Here is a 12,998-nt window from a genome sequence, read left to right as displayed (position 1 = left end):
GGGCAATACTTCACATACATTGATACCATTTCTCATGTCTTGGTCCCCATTTCCTTCCCCCTACCCCCGCACCTCATCTTGTTTTCCCCCCTTCCCTATCTGATTTCAAATAACCAAATACACATATATACAATATATCAGATAACAAGGTGAAATACTGAAACAAGATAAGATAACCAAGGGACAGCAAAAGAGATGAGAGATAACATAGTATATTAAAGCCAACAATCACTCATTATATGGCTTTTGTTTCTATATCCTAGAGGTCCTTTCCTTCAGTGTCATCCTATATGGCCTTGTGTATCTAGGTTTTGTTCTATTATAATCCTCTGCTAGGAGAGCCCAGGGTTTCTACTGATTATGACAAATGAGGGAAACCATTGAGCCTATGTTCCTTTGAGTCTGGCTTACTTCACTTAATATGACTTTTTCTAAGTCTTTCCATTTCCTTACAAATGGCACAATGCTGTTCTTTCTGACAGCAGCATAGAATTCCATTGTGTATAAATACCACATCTTGTGATCCACTCATCAACTGAGGGACATCTAGGTTGGTTCCATGTTTTTGCTATGGTAAATAGTGCTGCAATGAACATTGCTGTGCTAGTGGATTTAGTATGTCTTTGTTTCTGGATGATTGGGTAAATGCCAAGTAGTGGAATTGCTGGGTCATAGGGGAGCTCTGTGTTTAGTCTTTTGAGGAACTGCCATACTGCTTTCCATAGTTAGACCTAGATTTTCACAAAGACTGAGAATCCACGAAAGTGCGGACAAGGTAACCTGCCTGTGTCTCTCTTTTCTCCTAATAACATGATGTTGGTATTCTTTAGCATCCTTTGGCAGGATAGCCGTGAGGTGACAGATCTCCAGGCTATAACGGAAGAATGAGTTCCACTTCCTCTCGCTGCTATGGGCAGCCTCCATTCTGCTGTGGCCATTTGCTGATGGTGCGAGCTGGAAGACTCCTGCCCTGACACACCAAGTATAGATTAGATGTGTGGAGAGACCCTGGGAAGCAGTTCACGTGATACAGAATCAGTCACAATTACAATTCCTTTGTGTAACTGCTTAAAGGGAATAAAAATATACAAAAAAAGACTTTTAGGAAATTGAGAAAGCCGATAGGGCCACTATGGTTCTATTTAATTTGTGTTCTGAGTTCCTACTTAGTGTCTAGATGTGGAATCTGGGACTGGTCCCTGTCTTCAAATGCTGGCTAAGGGAAACAGGCTCCTAAGCAAAAGAACCCTGATTATGAATGTCGGGAACTCATCAGTGGGACAAGTGACTGATTGGCTATTGAGGATAGAGCCCCTTTCCACGAAGGTTGTACCAAGGTAGTTCAACAAAACCAATCAAATACATCATCAGGAGTCAAAAGAGACATGGAACAGTCTCTCTTGGCACAGTGATTCACATCTATAATCCCAGCTGTTTGGGAGATAGCGATAAGAGGATTATGTAGTCATAGCAGTTGGGAAAAGGAATGAGATTCATAACTTAAACAACTAAAGCAAAAAAAAGGACACCCTGGGGCGTGACTCAAATGGTATAGCACCTGCCTAACAGTGTGAGGTCCTGAATCCCAACTCCAGTACTGAGCAACAACAAACCCCTCCCCCTTCCCACCTTTGTTTCTGAACTTGAAACTGCAAGTTCTGAAGGTGAGCTTGGTCCTCTGTCCCTCCCCTTGCCTCTCATGTTGCCAATAAGCATGCCAGTTGCACTTGGCTGTGGCAACAACGTAATTCTTTAGAAAAGCCAATCTGGAAATAACTATGCTTAGAAGGAACATTGACAGATAAGCAGCCTTCATGGTGATTATTTATTCTGCCAGAGAGTCCCAAGGTGATTCGTTGCATGTGAAATTTCCTTTGACAAACCATCCCTGATTATGTAAGCCCTTCACCTTGCTTCAGTCTGGAGAAGCTCTGCTATTGATTGAAGCTTCTGAAAAGCTTTATTTTTCCCCCCCGCCAGTCCTGGGGCTTAAACTTAGGGCCTGAGCACCGTCTTTGGGCTTTTTCCTCAAAGCCAGCACTCTGCCACAAGAGCCACAGCACCACTTCTGGCTTTTTCTATGTATGTAGTACCAAGGAATTGAACCCATGTCTTTGTGCATGCTAGGCAAACACTCTACCACTACGCCAAACTCCCGGCCTCCTGATCAGCTCTTCTTGAAGGGCCAGGAGCTAGATAGGAGTCCTTGTCAGGCCTTCAGTCAGGCACCACTTCCCACTGCTTCAGGCTCAAGAAGTCTAGTGAGGAACTTGGGGATTCAAGACACAGGAAGAAACTAGGTACTGTTTGCATGGTACTTTATGAGGGGAGGCACAAAAATCCCAGGTGCTGGTGTTAGGGTCTCAAGAGAACCCAGTCACATCCCTGCTTTGTTTTTCAGAATGTGCCCTAGGACTCCCAGCTTCAAAAGATATGCCATCACTCATGCTGAGTATGTTCCAGACTTTAATCTAGACAGCACTGTGATGGGATTTTGTGGGTTTGTTCTTGTAACAGAGAGAGGCATCAACATTTTTCCAGGATAGAAGGCTTGGGAAAAGTAGGTCTTTGATTTTTCACTCAATATACTAAAATCTTTCTTTAAAGTGTATAAATATAAGATCTGTGCTTGTTAAGATTATATAGATTAAGTCTTTACACCTGAATAGGTCAGAGTTCAGAGTAGACCTCTGGCTTCCATGATCACAAATTGTTTCTGGAGCATCAGCCATTGTACCTGTGTTCTAAGCAGAAGAATGAATTAGGGAAGAGAGTGGAAGAAAAGAGGAACGCCTCCTAGTGGAATCCATTTTATTGAAGGGTTCCCACCAGAGGAATGAATGAATGAATTTTTTTTTACAAACCTCAGTTGCAAGGGAAGTGGTATGTATTATTTTAGCTGGGCCCATAGTTTCTCAGGACACACTGGTCACGTAGCAGGCAGTCTGAATCATATCATCTTTTAGGAATGAGGCTTAAGTAGAAAGCATATTGCTTTAGAACCTCGTACAATTGCATTTAGATCCTAGCTGTATTACTTTTTAGATGTGTGGCAATGGGAAATATATTTTCATTTTCTGGACCAGCTTTTTTAGCTGTAAAATGGAGTCTTTCTCATGTGCTGTTAGATTTGATACACAAGAGAGCTCACGCAGCATTCTCAGCACAGAGCCTGACATTTGAACAGATAGTGCCATATTTTATGCCCAATAGAATGTACTATTTACTCACAAGGAAGCTTTGATCACCAACTCTCGACTACAGCCCTACATGCAAATTCTCAGATATCAAACACTGAAGAAAGGACAAATCCATATGTTCAATAATTCCAGCAACAATATGAGCTGACAGGAAGATGTGATAGTTGGCTTTTTGAGCTTGGCTTACTTCACTCAACATGATAGCCTTCAGTTTTCTCTTTTTTCCTGCAAATGACATAATTTGGTTTTTCTTTATGGCTGTATAATATTCCTTGGTATATATGTAGCATATTTTCCCCTATTCATCAATTGTTGGGCAGAGTGAGACCTAAAAGACATGTCTATATGTGTATGTTCATATGTATAATGCTATGGTTATAGTATACACATGAATTGCTACACACATGTACACATACAGATGCACACACACCCAAAGAACATGATTTTACCTATGGGACTATTTGGGGGTCAAAGGGAATGGAGAGCAGCAGATAATGGAGGGTGGATAGTATTGAAATAAGGAAGTGTTCTGCAAAGTGTTGAACAGTAGTGGGTGGAGTGGACAGAAGAAAGAACCAAATTGCACAAATATATATGCAAGATGCTATAGTGAAATCCCTTGGTGCCATTACTATATACACTAAAGAAATAACATGAAAGCAAAACAAGATCCATTTGTGTGTGCGCAGAGGGGGTGTTAAACAGAGGGAGGGCTTATTGGGAGAATGAAGAAGAGCAAAAGGCTTCATGGAGGATGTTCTGAAATTTCTTTTTCTGAAGGTTTGGCACCAGTGAAGTCTGGTGCAGGGCCGTGAAGCCATCAGAGGAGTACGGTAGTGTGTGCGCATGCCTGGTACTCAAGAACAGCCTCATTCATCCCGGTGCTCAGTACAGACAGAGGCCAGTGCAGTCAGCCCCACGGTACTATCTGCCACCTGCCTCTCCCAGGGCACTCTGCACCTGGCCTGGCAGGCCAGCATCACTCCTGACCAAATTCATCACGCCGGTTTCTCTCTGTATGGTTTCCAAGGTATATTTGGCTTTGTCTCTGAAGAGCGCAGCTCTGGGCCTTTCCACTTCCAAGCCACTTGGACATGCATACCTTTCCCCTCTTGGGCTCAAGGGGACTGTCACTGCCATTGCCATGGAAGGAGACTTATAAACACAATAATAATTCTGCAGTTATCAAAGGTCCTCATTATCTGACATCAAAAATAGATTGCCACTTGAAAGTGAATCTATCTAAAGCATCATCCAATAAAGATCAGAATAGTAAAAAGTCATACAAATAACTGACTTGAGTTTTTCTGTCTAGAATCTCAAACTAAAGCTATAAAAATACGCTTATGTTATGTTGAACAAGACTAGATAATTTCAGCTACCTAATCAACTCAATGAATAAACTTTTTCCTTTTTGTTCTGGTGTGGGGCTTGAACTCAGGGCCTGGGCTCTGTCCCTGAGCTGCTGCTTCCTCTTTTTTTTCTTTTTCTTTTTTTAATTTAATTTTACTGTCAGGGTGATGTACAGAGAGGTTACAATTACATACAGAATATGGTGAGTACATCTTTTTTTTTCTTGCCAGTTCTGGGCTTGACCTCAGGGCCTAGGCACTGTCCTTGGACTTTCTCAAGGCTAGAGCTCTACCACTTGAGCCTTAGCGCCACTTACAGCTTTTTCTATGTATGTGGTACCGAGGAATTGAACCCAGGTATTCGTGCATGCTAGGCAAGCACTCTACCACTAGACCAAACTTCCGGCCCCAGTGATACATTTCTTGTTGGGACATGTTTACTCCTTCCCATGTTTTCTCTCACTTTCCCCGCCCCCCCGCCCCCCGCCCCCAAGTTGTAGAGTTCTTTTCTAACATATTGTCGTGTGTGTATCGTTGTTACATTGGTTCACCCTGAGCTTCTTTCACTGAAGGTTCGTGCTCTACCACTTTGAGCCACATCACCACTTCCAGTTTTTGAAGCATTTCTCGGGGACTTTCCTGCCTAGGCTGGACCTCAGTCCTCAGATCTCAGCCTCCTGAATAGCTAGGATTCCAGGTGTGGTACCAAACCCAGGGCTTCATGTATGCTAGGTATACACTCTACCACTAGGCCACACTCTCGGCCCCAGAATAAACATTTTTAATGTGTGAAAATTTTCCAACAAATTATGATAATGACTAACATTAAATTCTTCACATTTAATATATAGCACAATTTAAACCAGTAATTTTTGACAAAATATTTGTGCTTATATAATTTACTCATGAAAGTTCTTTTTAAATTTTGATATTCTCTATTTGAGAAGATGAAGCAGGAGGATTAAGATAAAGCAGCCTAGACTACATAGTGACACTGTCTCAAAAATAAATCCCAAGCCAGGTGAGATGGCTCACACCTGTAATCCTAGCTACTCAGGAGGCTGAGATCTGAGGATCAAAGTTCAAAGCCAGCCCAGGCACAGAAGGACCTGAGACTCTTATCTCCAATTAACCTCTAAGAAATGGGGAAGTGGGGCTTGGCTCAAAGGTAGGGCAGTAGCCTTGAGCTGAAGAGCTCAGGGACAGTGCCCAGGCCCAGGGGTAGGGTGGTAGCCTTGAGCTGAATAGCTCTGGGACAACTCCCAGGCCAAGTTTAAGCCCCATGACTCACAAAATAAATCAATCAATCCCAAGAGCTTTGCTACTCAAATCATTACCCCTGAAGCATCACCCCCCCCCCTTAATCTTTTTCTCTTTCTTTGGGAGATGAACGACTGTTTTGGTAGTACTAGGGTTTGACCTCTAGTTTTGTCCTGTCTCCTGAGCCATGCCTCTAGTCCCTTTTTGTTTTAGTTGTCTTTTGGGCAAAGTTTTCTTTGGACTGCAGTCCTCCTACCTATGCTTCCCAAGTAACTGGGATTACAGACATGGGCTACTAGGCCTGGCTTAGGAATTGGCTGTTTTGGTCCCCACTCGTTATTGAGTGGCTAGGCCTTCTGACTTACTTCCATTGAACTCATGAACTCTTCCAGATTAATTTGCAATTTTATTCAGCCATATATTTGCATTGCCTTCACAAACATGGGCAGATATAGGCATCAGGCTATTTGTAAGGAGGTTTTTTGGAAGTGCGAGTATTTTTGTTAATATTGTTCTAGGATTACAAAGGTGATATACAGAGGGTTGCAGGTACATAAGTCAGGTAAAGCATACATTTCTTTTTGAACATTGTCACCCCTTCCTTCTTCTTCCCCAGTTTTTCTCTCCTGTCCCCACCCACAAGTTGTATGAGTAATTTTCAGCAGTGTCCCTGTGTATCACTTCTGCATTTGTTTGTCCTTTGTTCCTCCATTTCTGTGTAAGAGACTATTTTGTTTGCAGCACAAGAGCTTTGCTTTCTCCTGTCACTGTGCATTTCAGGCCCTTACAGAAAACTGGTACTGTCAGGGCTCCTGTGCAGAGTTTCCATGTTTCTGGAGCTCTTGGACATTTCACGGGAGCTAAGCTGCCTCACTTTTGTGGGGACTCGGAGAGCCAGAAAAGTCAAGTGACCTGCACCAGGTCCCACAGCAGCTTGCGAAGAAGAGCCAGCATAGCACTCATGAGTGCTGGGTGTCAATCTTTGTTTTTTCTCTGGTTGTCTCCAAGCTGGTTCACCAAGAGGAATCCTGAAATGTGCTTAAGGCAGGCCATGAAGCCTTTTAGAGAGAAATTGTTATTACTAAAAGAGGCATTGAAGTCCTCATGGTGCAAAATCTGAGTATCTTAGGATTCCTTGACTCAGTGTTAAGCTTTACTATTGTCCTTAAAATGACATATGATGGCAGTTACTTTCTGGAGGCTCCATGTGGCTTACCTTCACATCAAGCAGAGTATCTGCAAAGCCTGCATGGGGACATGCAGTAGGTAGACCCCTGATTTTCTTTCTCTCCCTTCTCAGAAGTACCAAGGCATAGGCTAACCCTTGGCATCCAGGGCAAACTGGCCCACTAATGAAGCTCATTTCTTAGCTTTCCCATTCTCCAAGTAGCTCTTAGCAGCATCTGCCAAGAGCAGGAAACACTCTAGTCCACAAGTGCTACTTGGCTCACCTTGGCAACATTATTCCATTAGGGTCGACAGCCCACTTAATTATGCACTGTTCCTTAAGCAACAAGGTAATGCTTCATTCATCAGAATTTTATCTCCTAGTTAAACAAGAAGGGTCCCTTTGGTCTACTCCACTCAAACCATGAACAACAACTAAAAAGCCTGTGAATTCAATATTCCTGCCTCACCATCCATTCATTAGGGCTTTATTAGTCTGTTTTCTTGGTCTCTCATAGTTTGGAACTGCCAGGAAGTGGGCAGTCAGCTGCCAGACAAACCTGAGATGTTACCACAAACCATGCAGGCACTGAAGCCAGGCCTGCCCTCAGAGCCTGGGGATAATGGAGGGGCCCTGGCAGGAGGCTGAGGAACAGTTTGGGGGCAGGGGAGGGGCGAGGGGGGGGGGAATCTGTTTTTCTTCTTCCTCTAATCAGTTCTAGCAGGTGAAGCCACCTCTCTTGTCCCCTCTGCCCCGGCAAGGATGTGACCAGAAAAGCCAAGAACTCCAAGACCATCTAGCTTATTTAAAAATATGGCTCTCACACATGCACTCTGGGCCACAGTGGGATGCGGGGGCTAAATGAAGTAGGTTTGGTAGACCTGTCCCAGGCTGTGTTTTGACCTCCAGAGCCTTTTCCTATTGGATATGCCCTGTGTCAGCAGAGAGTTCCAGAATTCCAAGTACCTGAAAGGAGGCACCTGCTCAGCCAACAAGAATCTCCCCCTTTCAGAAGCTTGGAATTGGCCTTCATGGTGATGGCCTTTGGGCAGGTGGCCGGCCTTGCATTTGCTGGGGGGCCATCCCACCCCAGCATTCAACTGGAAAAGCAGACACTGGGGTGGGGAGGAAGGAGTGTTGCAAGCACATGGAATAAAAGCAGAAATGGAGGCAGTGTGCAGCTGGATCCAGAGGCCTCTCCAGCTCTGGCCTCTTACCTCAGCTTGGATGCCTCTGAAAATCCCAGGAATCTTTCCAGCACATGAAAAATGAATAACAGTAGCTCATCATGTTTCTGTAAAGCCAACCAAAGAAACATTGGCCAAATAGTGACTACGTGATAGTACATATTTTCTTAGCTATTAAAATATAGTATGAAAGATCCTGATTTTTTAAAAAATGTACTCTAACAGTGTTAGTTCTTAGAATGTTTTCAGAGGTTGGGAGTCTCTGCATTGCCTAAAATATTCTGGAGAAGGGTATGCATGCATTGTAGACAAAAAGACAGGTGAAGCACTTAGCTCAGCACCTGTCATAAGTACTTAGCCATTACTAAATTATTACTTCTTTACCACCCACATACTCAATGACCAGAACTCACATGATGAAGACCATAAAGACCTTCGTGAAGTTTATTCCATGTGAACCATCATGTTTGAACATGTCCTTTCCTCCCCTCCTCATCCTGCAGGTCTCTACAGCTTGGCTGTACTGGTCCTGCATTAGGAAGAGGAAGAACTTACACTGGGATTTCTTATGAATACAAGTTTGTTCCACAAGCAATCCCTGGAGACAGTGTTGGGCTAAACTAAATCCTCCTAGGCCTTATCTATCTCAGACCCACTGGAAAGAAATGACCAGGTCTAGGGATGGGCCCTGATTAAATCAAATTGGCTCATTCAATTTCTTGATATAAGTGTGGGTACCCAGATAGGAACCTGTTTCTTGGATAGGATGGTATGACATAGAATGTGAGACATAGAAATGTAGCTACTTTGTGCCCATGAGGAAAATAGCTTTAGCATGACTTTGACCCTGTGGAGAGAAGAGCAGATAATACAAAATAAATCAAATCTTTATTTACATTACTAAGGTGCTAGAGCTCAGCTTGCCTCTATACTTTCTACTTAAGGAGACTAAAGAATTTCCTTTATGGTTTTAGTTACTTTGTGTTGGTATTGACTTGCAACAAAGAGTGCTAATAGATTTTCTCCACAGCATTGTTGAAAAAAATGAGTGTATTCCTTATGTTGCTATTCGTAGATTAGCCAAGGAGACATTGGCTGGGCCCCAAGCAAGAGAGAGTAGAATTGCATTTCACCCAAAAGAGACTGAGATTAGAAAGAAGGAAAACTTTTCTTCCATGAAGACTGTGAGGTGCTTAAAGGTGTTAGCCAGGAAGGTTTAAATATTTCTTACTCCCTATTTTACTCAAGAGACAGTGTCTTTTTTTTGGGGGGGGGTGGGGGCTCATGGGGCTTGAACTTGGCTTGGGTGCTGTCCCTGAGCTCTTCAGCTCAAGACTACTGCCCTACCCTTGAGCTAAGCCCCACTTCCCATTTTCTTTCTTTTTTTTCATGTATTTTTTTCTTGTAATTAATAGAAGGGTTACATTATTTTCACCAGATGGAAGGTACATTACTTCACATACATTCATACCCTTTCTCATGTCTTGGTCCCCATTTCCCTCCCCCCACCCCCACTCCTCATCTTGTTTTCCCCCCTTCCCTATCCTAGTTCAAATAACCAAATAAGCATATATATAATATATCAGATAACAAGGTGAAATACTGTAACAAGATGAGATAACCAAGGGACAGTAAAAGAGATGAGAGATAACATAGTACATTAAGGACAACAATCACTCATTATATGGCTTTTGTTTTTATATCCTGGAGGTCCTTTCGTTTAGCGTCATTGTATATGGCCTTATGTATCTAGGTTTTGTACTATTGTAAATCTTTGCTAGGAGAGCCTAAGGTTTTTATGACAAATGAGGGAAACCATTGAGCCTATGTTCCTTTGAGTCTGGCTTACTTCACTTAATATGATTTTTTTCTAAGTCTTTCCATTTCCATACAAATGGGGCAATGCCGTTCTTTCTGACAGCAGCATAGAATTCCATTGTGTATAAATACCACATCTTGTTGATCCACTTATCTACTGAGCAACATCTGGGTTGTTTACATATCTTTGCTATGGTAAATAGTGGTGAAATGAACATCATTGTGTTAGTGGATTTAGTATGTCCTTGTTTCTGGATGATTGGGTAAATGCCAAGTAGTGGAATTGCTGGGTCCTGGGGAGCTCTATGTTTAGTCTTTTGAGGAACTGCCATACTGCTTTCCATAGTGGTTGGATGAGTTTGCACTCCCACCAACAGTGTACTAGTGATCCCTCCTGGCCACATCCCCACCAGCATCTGTTGTTATTAGATTTCCTGGCCATTCTAACTGGAGCGAAATGGAATCTTAGAGTTGTTTTGATTTGCATTTCTTTTATGCCAGAGATGTTGAGCATTTCTTCATGTGTCTATAGGCCATTCTTATTTCTTCTTCAGAGAAGACTCTAAGTCTTTGGTCCATCTTTTAATGGGATGGTTGTTTCTTTGGAGATTAGTTTTGGAGTGATTCAATTTTTTGAGCTGTTGATATATTTTAGATATGAGGCCTTTGTCTGTTGTATGGTTAGTGAAGATCTCCCACTCTGTAGGCTTTCTAGTTAATTTTCTAGCTATGTTTTTTGCCACGCAGAAGCTCTGCAGTTTAAGCGGTCCCACTTTCTCTGATTTGTTGTGTTTCCTTTTTAAGAAAGTTTAGACCTGTGCCAAGGAGACCTAGTGTATCTCCTATTCTTTCTTGTAAAGTTTTCCCCACTTCCCATTTTCTAGAGGTTAACTGGAGATAAGAATCTCAGGTCCTTTTGTGCCCGGGCTGAATCTTGATCCTCAGCCTCCTGAGTAGCTAGGATTAGAGGCATGAGTCACTGTGCCTGGTGTGTGTGTGTGTGTGTGTGTGTGTGTGTGTGTGTGTGTGTGTGTGTGTGTATTCATATGTCTTCCTCATTGCAGTGGGGGAATGGATTAATTGTCCTCACTTAGGATATCTTCTGTTCTGTGATTTCATACAATTGTCTAAACTTGATTCTGGACCAGATTCCCAATTTTAGTTATGAAAACCTTCATCCAAGTCTCCTAGAGTTACTGGAAGGACAGTTCACAAACATCCCCGGCAGCTCTGCCCCAGGCCTGCTCTGGAGCTGCTGAGCCATGAAAGAGTTCCTTCTCCTCATCCTTGACTAACCAGATGTGTCACTTGGCTAGCCAGGAATATTTTTATTGCAAACTATGCTGTTTCCACTGACCACAATTCCAAAGCCGTTAAGACAAAAACAGAAAGGCGATCTTATTCTGGTTTGTTTGATTTTCTGATGTGGACTTGATGAGACAGACATTATTCAGGGTGTTAAATCTTTCCCACTCAAGTACCATACAGCATCCAAAGCTTGATGGGTTAGACAATGAATGTAGCAGTGGGGTGACAGAGATGACTTTTCCAGGAGAAACGTTTTTTATTTCTATACAGGGAATGAGGACCAAAGAGAGCATTCTTTTTATGGTGGACTGACAGCAGACAGGATGTAGCTCCAAGTTCATGATTGGACATTTATTGTGCTAGACACTAGAAGCTTAGAATTGAATAAAACCTTGGAAAACCCAGTCTAGCAAGATCTAGAACACCAGCTGCCTAGAAGGTGGAAATGGCAAAGCTAAGACTGTGTCCTATGTGGCACTTGAGATATGGCCCTCTTGCCTGGCTTCTGTCAGAAGCCATTTGCTAAGAAGAATTAAATACTAAGCTCAGAGTTAAAGCTATGGCTTCTTGGTCATCACTCGGGAAGCCCCTGCATTTCCACAAGTTTTTTTCCTCAGTGGACATGTGGAGTTTAGAAACCTGCCTCACAGTGCCTGCACAAGGGGTTCAGTACCCTACAGGCTCTGTGAGGCATTGGGTGGGGGGGGACTGGATCAGAATCCTCCTAGGTGAGGAGAACGTGGGTTGAGGCCAGAGCCTTGTATTTGAGGGAGGCAATCTCTTGGTGGCCAGTCCACAAAGAATCCTGCGATGCCTGACAATGCGCAGAGCTACTCAAGAGCCTGGGCCAGTGCCAGTCTTGCCTTTCAATGAAAGAAGAGAAAGGGGACCAGGCCCATCATTTTTAGGGGCTGGAGTGAAGAAAATATTCTAATCCCATTTCCCTGCTTGAATGAAGAGGCTCACTTAATCTGCTTGCATGCCTTTTCCATTTTTCCAAAACTCAGCCATATCTGACAACCTAGGCTGTGTCACCATGGAGATGTGGACCCAACAGACATTTAATTGGGTCAGACACCCAGCACCGGAGAAGCTTGATGTGAGTGGCCATTTCAGACCCTAAGAAGGTCAGGGATTCTTCCTTTCCCCCAGGCACAGATATCTTGCTTTTCAGTTTATTTTTAAACCAACAGTGAGTATATCTCTCTATATATTTTAATATATATATGTATATATATATTTAATGAAGAAAAAGCCCTTCTATCTCTAATTTGTTGTGAAGACTAAGATGCTGTTCCTGTACAGAAGAATGATGCTCACATAAAGTGATGTCCTTTTGGAAGGATGTGATAGATCTAGGTGGGTGATGGGATGATCCAGAGGTGGATCTAGAGGATCTAGTGTTTGGAAGCCAGGAGACGGTCCCATTGCAAAAGAGAAGGTAAGGAGGGGTCATGGCGAGATGCTGCTCCCTTCACAATAGTCTCCAGCTCGGGGCTATTAATGGTGCCTACAATCTGTGGGTGCTGGTTGCCTTCTGTTGTGAGGCTGGATAATGGGGCAATATTTCTCCTCCTCCTCCTCCTTCTTCCCTCCTTCCCTCCCCCATTCACTCTTTCTCTTTCCTTCTTTTTTTCTTTCTTTCTTTCTTCCTTCCTTTCTTCTTTCTTTCTTTCTTTCTTTCTTTCTTTCTTCCTTTCCTTCT

The sequence above is a fragment of the Megascapheus bottae genome, chromosome 9, assembly GCF_031878675.1.
Source record: "Megascapheus bottae isolate mThoBot1 chromosome 9, mThoBot2.hap1, whole genome shotgun sequence".
NCBI lineage: Eukaryota > Metazoa > Chordata > Mammalia > Rodentia > Geomyidae > Megascapheus > Megascapheus bottae.
This window is presented reverse-complemented; position numbering follows the sequence as displayed.